The sequence below is a fragment of the Rousettus aegyptiacus genome, unplaced genomic scaffold (assembly GCF_014176215.1).
Source record: "Rousettus aegyptiacus isolate mRouAeg1 unplaced genomic scaffold, mRouAeg1.p scaffold_m13_p_8, whole genome shotgun sequence".
In the NCBI taxonomy this organism is placed as follows: Eukaryota; Metazoa; Chordata; class Mammalia; order Chiroptera; family Pteropodidae; genus Rousettus; species Rousettus aegyptiacus.
Genome location: NW_023416311.1, coordinates 95,894,715 through 95,903,505, shown reverse-complemented (window position 1 = coordinate 95,903,505; position 8,791 = coordinate 95,894,715). Strand labels below are relative to the sequence as shown.

The window sequence follows — 8,791 nt, the reverse complement described above, 5'->3', positions numbered from 1 at the left end:
GTCCTCACGGCAAGGCTAGTACAAGAAATGGAAGAGGAAGGACAGAAGAGGCAATTTAGAGCCAAGTAAATTTTCAGTTAGAAGCTGTAAAGACAAAAATGTTTTTGATTTAGTAAAACTATGGATTTTTAAAAGCCAGAGGCTGACAGACTCAGAGAGTCAAGTTTATCCAAAAGAAAGAGTTTGAAAACAGAACACTATAGAGAGAGCAGACTACTCTGGTCTCAGAAATTGTTTCATCTTCTCCTAGCTGCGGGCAGGGAGAGAGGAAGAGAGAGGAAAAAAAGAGAGAGAGAAGGGAGAGGAGGAAAGGGAGAACAGGAGAACTAGCTTTTGTGGATAAAAAAGGGGTTCTACAGAAACTATCCTCACAGGGTGAAATGATCATAAATTCCTAGCTGGGCATGTCATGGTGGATGGTCACATCCCAGGCATATAACTTCTTTAGTAAAAAGGTTCATCTTTGCCTTAAGCCCCATCCACCATTTCTGTGCCTCTAGTTTAACATACCTTTGAAATGCCTCTTTTCAGACCCTTCAGAAGCCAGACCACCCTCAAGACATGGCACAATCTTATTAACTATCCTTTTATCAGTCCCTACCTTGCTTTCATTTAACCTTCATTAGGTTCCTTCCTTAATTACAAACGCATAAAAAAAGTTGCAAACTATCCTCCTGAGAAGCATTTTTCTCAGTCTGTTGAGATCTTGCTTCCAGAGGTATCCTTTCAGTTATTTGACTCAAATAACTTTCTATTAAAATTCTCTACAGGTTCTTATGGTAACACTTTGAATACTGAACTGAAGGTTAAACTCTTTAGAACGTGGCCCATTGTCTTTTCTTACACAGATGACAGATGGTTGAATAGCATGGCGATGTCATAAAGACGACTAATGATTTGAAACAAACAAACAACAACAACAAAAAACAAGCAGGTGCCAAAAAAAAAAAAAAAAAAATCTAGGCTAGATCTAAGAGAACATGAGCATTTCTTATGTAAACCTGAAGTAGGCAGCCACCTTATGGAAAAATTGTCTAATATTCTAGATCACCCTGTCAGTTCATCAGGTCCAGAACAGAAAGCCATACAACTACTTGTTCCCAAACACGACCACTTCTGTGAGTCTCCTGAGAGCAAGAAAGGTAGACGGGCAAAGAAGTAGGAATGAAAAGATCTACTACACTTTCAACATTCAGAAGTTAAGAACCAACTCGCCTTTTCAGTATTAGCAGTGTTTCCCCAAGTGTGTGCTAGAAACCCCTCGAGTTCCCTGAGACAATCTCAGGGGGTCTGCAAGATTAACCTATTTTATAATAATCATAAATTATTGTCTTTTTCATTCTCGTTCTTCTCATGACTGTAGAGATTTCAAGAAGCTACATGATGTGTGATATCAACATCCTATTGAATCGAGCTGTTCTACTAAACCAGGCCTATGCAGTGCCCACTATGTACATATGGCCACTGAGCTCTCGAACTGTGACTAGTCCTGAGATGACGTGTAAGTGTAAAACACTTACTGGATTTCAGAAATTTTATATGAAAAAGAATGTAAAATATCTTAATAATTGTTTATATTAATTGCCTGTTGAATTAAGAATAGTTTGTGTATCTTGGGAAAATAAAATACATTAAAATGAATGTCATGTGTTCCTATTTCTTTCTTTCAAATGTGACTGCAGAACGTTTTTAAATTGTATACAGGGCTAAAGAGAAAAACCACAGGCCCAAAATGGTATCACTCATGCTAAAGCCCATGATACCAAACCTAAACTTAACCCCTTACCTAACTGCAGTTTCGACCTTCCTTAGAAATTTAATCTTAATCAACAAGTCTGGGATATTCTGGTAAATACCAATGAGTTACTGTGTCACATGGGCCCTCTCCATATCCGGCCTCCCCCCAGGAAAAAGAGGCAATCTGCATGATAAAACTCTTGTAGTTCCCTCCCTCCAAATAAAGATGGCCTAGTCTAAAAATAATCTTTTTATTTTGCTAATAACTGCCAGTCTTTTTATTTTGCCCATAACTCTTCTTATGTGCAATCCTTCCATTTCATATAATTCTTTGGAGAGGTGGATTCATGAATCCCTTAATAAAGTTAATTAGATCTTAAAATCTACTTGGTTGACTTTTGTTCTTTAACAGTATCTGAGCACTAATTTCTATTGAAGAGTACTGAGAGCCAGCCATTAAAGAAATTTGAAAAAAAAAAAGTAAACCTATGTCACTTCTGTAATGGTTAATTTTGTGTGTCTATTTGACTGGGCTAATGGATATCCAGATAGCTGGTAAAATGTTATTAGTGTGTTTGTCTCTAAGGATGTTTTGGGAAGAGATTACCATTTGAACAGGAAGACTGAGTAAAGATCAACACCACCAACGTAGACTCTAATCATCCAATCCATAGAGGGCTTATATAGAACAAAAAGGCAGGGTAAGTATGAATTTACTCTCTGCGCCAGCTGGGACATTCATGTTCTACCCTAGGATACTAGGCTTTGTTGCAAAGGTTCTCGGACCTACAGACTCAGAATGTGACCTACACTATGGGTTTCTCTGGTTCTCAGGCCTTAGGTTTGGAGGACTACACCACTGGTTTTCCCAGGGTGCCGACATGCTCACAGGGAATCCTGGGACTTCTCGGCCTTCATAATCCTGTAAGCCAACCCCTCACAATAAATATTGTTCTACATACAAATATTTATCTTACTGGTTCTATTTCCTCTGGAGAAAGCTAATAAAACTTTTAATTTTTTGTTTTGTAAAATACAGTTATGTTTCTTAAAAATTATGTTATTCATGTAAACATGTAATGAAGTTTTCTGTGATTTTAAAATGAATATTTTGAAAATGTCTCAGTTTCAATTTTAATACAATGTGCATTGGTAGATGTAATGTACATAAACAACGGCTCTTTTGGATTCTCAATAATTTCTAAAAGTGTAAAGAGATCCTGAGACTAAAAACATTTGAAATCACTCTAAGGCAGTGACTCTTGAAACTGTCAGTAAATCAATATCATCATCGTGTGTTGCTTACTATGTCTCAGGCACTGTACTAGATAGAGGACTATGCATATTAGTTTATTCTTCCAAAACTTCATTTAGTGATATGTGCTGGCTATCCAAAGTTGAGCCCACCTCAACTTTGTTCAAAAAAGGGATACATCCATGCTACTTTAAGAAGGCTGTTTACAGATTACTGTCTCCATTTTAAAAATAAGCAATTCGTAGTTCAAGAAATTTAGAAACTTGTTTAAAATCTCTTAACTCCTAAAATAGAAAAAACTAACTGGAACCTAGGATGGTATAATTCAATGACTATACATTTCACACTTAAATTCCATGATAAGCTACCTCCAACAGGCATATGCAAACTAAAATGTTTGGATACAAGAAGAGTCAGATGTCATTGTCTCTGCCTAAATCATTTCTTTAAGTAAATATGGTACACGAGATTCCTTTTAACCATGAATTAGTCCTCAAAATAATTCTTCCCAATTTTTGTAGATTTTCCATATTGTTATTCTCAGAACCCTCTTCCAGGTTGTAGACAGTACACTTCTTTTATCCTCATATGGCACAAAGAGTGAGAAAGCTCTCTGGGGTCTTTTTCATAAGGGCACTAATCCCATTCCTGAGAGCTCCCAAGGGCACTACCTCTAAATACCATCACCTTTGGGTGTTAGGATTTCAACATGGGAGTTCTGATGGGATACAAACATTTGGTTGGTAACAATAACTGTGTCCATAAGTTAAAGTAACATCTCTCATGTGATATGTGATACGATACCCAGAGAGTCCACGCAGTTGGTTTTCAACTGACATTGAAGATGATGGAAATAATTTAAACAGTTAAAAACAAACAAACTTCAGTATAGTCATCCTTATTTGAAGAAAATGTGTTGTCAGGCCTATGACAGCATTGCTATCATGTGTGAAACTTTTAATGGAACTGCAGAAATACTTAATGAGAAAGTGACAAGAACTTTATATACATATTTTTAAAAGTATTTTTGAATTTAGAGTAGATGAAATGTGAAAAATTTAAATTATCTCCAGACACTTTTGATTCTGCCAATTATCTGTATGATGCTACTCATGCATATGCAACAATAATAGATTGACAAATTTTCAAACATTCTCAATAGGAAACAAAAGCTTAACAAGCTGGAATTTATGTAGCCTGTCAAGAGACACTGAACAGTATTAGCTGGAAGTAACGAATTTCTGGAAAGAAGTAAAATATTTAAAGTTCCACCGAATAAGTTTATCAACACTTAAGTCAGTAGTTAGCTGATACCTATTTTAAATTTAAAGTGATATTTTGAATAATTTTACTTGCATCAATTATATAAAAAATTATTGAATTAGTTATTTTATTCATATCCAGAAATGTTGAAAATCATGATTAATATCTAAAACAAATAATAATTAAATAACTATTTTGTTACATTCCAGAATAATCATAAATATTTGAAAGTTTAAAAATATTTCATAAAAGGCAGAAAAATGAGAGCCAGGAAGAGGCTTTAGAAAGAGTTCTTAACAACCCAATAATTCCAATAGTACATATTTTCCTAATATTTTTCAAAATAACGTCATGTTAATAATGATTTCTAAAAATTAAAAATAAACTATTTGAATTTATGCTTTTATAAAGATGTTGCAGCAAAAATATTCACAGCCTTTATTTAAATAGAATAACTCACTAAATTAAGCAAGAACCATCTATTTACAAGAATGCCACAGACTTGAAATCAGTATATTCTCAGAGCTCCCAACTTGAGATAATCAAGTCAAAGCTTTACATCCACATAGATTATGACACATAAAAAAAAAAAACTATTTTGAATTTTTTATCTGAGACGTTATTCCCAGTATTGATCCTTGCACTCAGAGCTACTAAAAATACTGCTTCGTTCTGACCAAAGACCATAAGTACCAATAAAATATCTTCTGTTTTTGGTCCCATGCAACAAATTTTCACAGCGATCTGTGATGGGGGAGTCACAGCTCTGGCCTGTCACTGGAGGATATGCAATTTTTGTATGGAGTCCAACACCTCTGAATGGAAAAATCTAGCACAGCTGGGAGATAAAATTGCTTTCTTAATTACATCTGCACTGTAATAGTTTATCCTTTGGTTAAGAACTAATTACATTGTACACTTTAAAATGTATTGCTCTGACCACCAATATATATGCTACTGATAAAATTTGTATTATTTGTCACTAGAACATAATTTGTAATGGTTTAATGGAAACTGGATTCCTACTTTTACAAATAAAGCAGAAGCTTTTCACCATAATCTACTTTGCTGTTATATTGAAATAGGAAAACCGGGGGGATATTGTAATTATATACTGTGTTGGTGAGTGTATGAGGAAAAATGCATTAGATATACGTTCTCACAAAGTGCATTTGGTGACAACTCATTTTTTTTTTTAAAGGAAAAGAACCAATTTTCACACACACACACACACACACGCACACACGAAAAAAAGAAAGCCACTGAAGCTTATATTCTCCCTTACTCATTAACATTTCATGTGTTTATGGAGAAAGATAATTTATTTCAGTGGGCGTGTAAAGCTAAACTGAACATACAATCCTTCATTTATTCATTCTTTCAATTACTATGTATGTATAAAGTATGGCATTCCAAAACTTTTGCTAGGAAAGTGTCAGGAAGAATAAGTTGCCTAGAGGACTGAATGTCTAGAGTAGTTTAAAATTCATTAATATTGGCCTGAAATTTGACTTAAAATGTATATTTTTATTGTCTTTATAATGCAGTAGAAAGATTCTAGGTTGGCACCCATACTCTTCCCTCCAAATATTCACTTTTTCATGTGATCCTCCCACCCTTGAGTGTGGGCAGGACCTGTTACTCACTGCTAACAATATGGTAAAGGTGATCAGACATTATATAAAATGGTGTTTTGACATCAGGCTTGCTCTAGAGACTCTCCTTCCTTCTTGATGAAGTTAACTGCTCTTATGAGAAGTTCAAATAGCAAAAATCTGCAGCCGAAAGAAACTCGAGTACCCTCTCGGAACTGAGGACAAGCACTAGGAGTTGAGAGTGGACACTAGGCAACAGCCAACAGAAAGCCGAGGCCTCAGTTCTACGCAGCAAGGCAGTGAATTCTGCCAACAACCGGCGTGAGGAGGAGGCAGATCTGTCTCTGATGAGAGGCTTCTCCTGAGCACAGCCTCTCAGAGGATCCAGTTAATCCATGCCGAGACCCTTCGACAACAGAACTGTGAGATAACTAGTGTGTCGTTTTAAACCACCAAATTTGTGGTAATTTGTTACACAGCAAAACATAACTATTACATGAAATTTCTTAGATTTTTTCCCCCATGTGTTAGCCAGTTAGGCAGCCATAAGCAACAGGAGAAAAGGCCCAGCTCTGTAACCATAAGAATGGTAACAACGATGGCCCAACCCGAAGGCCTCCCCAAGGACTTCCCAGACAACAAACAATTTTTTGATTAACAATATCCCTACATCCTAAAATACAAGGAAATGAATGACCATAACACAGAAACCAGTTTAGGCTGGCCACAAAGGCTTGCCCAGCGAGGAGTACACTGACCTTCTTTTCACCTCATCTTCGTTAAATCATCATTATACTATTGTACATATGCCCGGAAGTTCACGAATCTAACTGTAACAGGCGACTGTCAATCAAAATGGCTTCACACGCCAATCAGCTAGCATCACCTTTGTAACCTCCCATCATGGCCCAGATATAAGACAGGCCTCCCACCTCTATGAGGCTACAGCCCTATCTCCTGTAGCCCTTTTCTCTCTTGAAACATATTTCAATAAATCTTACTTATCTTAAACACCTTACCTGTAATTCTTTACTGTGTCGGAGGAAAGGCCTGAGGCCCCCCAGTGCCACCTGGGCAATGGTGGATTTAGATGGGCCCCAAAGGTAACACATGCATATGTTACTGAATTGATATTACATTTTTTTAAAAAAGTCTGTAAAATACATTATCATAAAATTTTGAGAACAGAATAATCTTTCCTCCATAGGCTTTTCCAGTGAGGTGTTCTTTCTTATACATTTATTAGAGTCACTTGTTGACTTCGAAAAGATTATTAAAAATATTAGTAGTAAATATATTTTCTTGAAAACTAAGAGAGCTGGTGGCATTAACAATTGTAATAAAGTTGATTTAAGTAAGACTTGAGAGATTCTCGAATTCTCAAAAGCGCCTTTCTGTCGGTGGATGCCACAGAGCAAGCATAGTTAACGTCTCCCCACCAGTGGTCGATGTGTCTAAGTCAGAGTCTCCCAAAGAGCCTGGACAGCCACGGAAGCTCTTCATCGTAGGTCTGGGCTTTGAAATAACCGATGAGAGTCTGGGGAGCCATTCTGGGCAATGGGGAATGCGTATAGACCGGGTGGTGATGAGAGAGCCAAATGCCAAGCATCCCAGACACTTTGGGTCTGTCACATCTGCATGGTGGATGCAGTCGTGAAGGCAAGCCACACAACGCGGATGAAGAGTTGTGCAACCAAACACAGCTGTCTCAAGAGAAGATTCTCGAATACCTGGTGCGCACTTAGCTGTGAAAAAGATTGGTGTTGGTGGTATTAAAGAGGACACTGAAGAACGTCACCTAAGAGATTACTTTGAACGGAAAACTGAAGAGATTGAAATTATGACCAATCAATGCAGTGGCAAGAAGAGAGGCTTTGCTTTTGCAGCCTTTGATAATCATGACTTTGTAGACAAGACTGTCTGTCATTCAGAAATATCATACTGTGAATGGCCACAACTGTGAAGGAAGGAAAGCCCTATCTAACTAAGCAAGAGGTGGCTAGTGCTTCATCCAGTCCAAGAGGTCGAAGCAGTTCTGGAAACTTCGGTGGTGGTCGTGGAGGTGGTTTTAGTGGGAATGACAACTTTGGTTGTGGAGGAAACTTCAGTGGTCCCGGGGGCTTTGGTGGCAGCTGTGCTGGTGGAGGATATGGTGGCAGTGGGGATGGCTATCGTGGAAGCAGTTCTGGAGGCTGTGGAAGCTACGATGATTTTGGCAACTACAGCAACCAATCTTCAAATTACAGACCCATGAAAGGAGGAAGCTGTGGAGGCAGAAGCTCTGGCTCCTGTGTTGGTGGAAGAGATACTTTGCCAAACCATGAAACTGAGATGACTATGGCGGTTCCAGCAGCAGCAGTAGCTATGGCGGTGGCAGAAGGTTTTAATGACTGCCAGAAAACAAAGCTTAGCAAAAGAGGAGAGCCAGAGAAGTGACGGGGAAGCTACAGGTTACAACAGATCGTCGGACTCAGTCAAGCGCAGTGGTGGCAGGGCCCGGCTGCTACAAAGACATGTTTTAGACAGCACTCGTGTGCACATGGGCACGAAACTTGAGGACTGTATTTGTGACTAAGTGTATAACAGGGTATTTTAGTTTCTGTTCTGCAGAAAGGGTAAAGCATTCCAACAAAGGGTTTTGATGTAGATTTATTTTTTGCACCCATGCTGTTGATTGCTAAATGCAATAGTCTGATCACGGTGCTGAATAACTGTATCTTAAAAAAAAAACTCTCAAAAGCCTCCAAAGTTATATTTATTAAGAGTTTTAAATTTCAATTGTATAATTAAGCTTGACATTTAATAAGAAATCTCAAAAGTGGTACCTCTGAGTATATAGAAATTTAAATGCACGTAACCATTTAGCTTACATTATGTATGTCCTAGCATTTTTTGCCTTCTTCTTACTCCACTAATTCCCTAAATAAGAAACCTGAATTCC

General features: G+C 37.5%; 2 pseudogenes; both read left to right on the top strand.

Moving 5' to 3' along the window:
* The first annotated feature begins 2,550 nt into the window (after nt 1-2,550).
* Nucleotides 2,551-8,237, top strand: LOC107507247 (annotated as a pseudogene).
* Nucleotides 8,237-8,791, top strand: part of LOC107507246 — a 111,385-nt pseudogene continuing 110,830 nt past the window's right edge.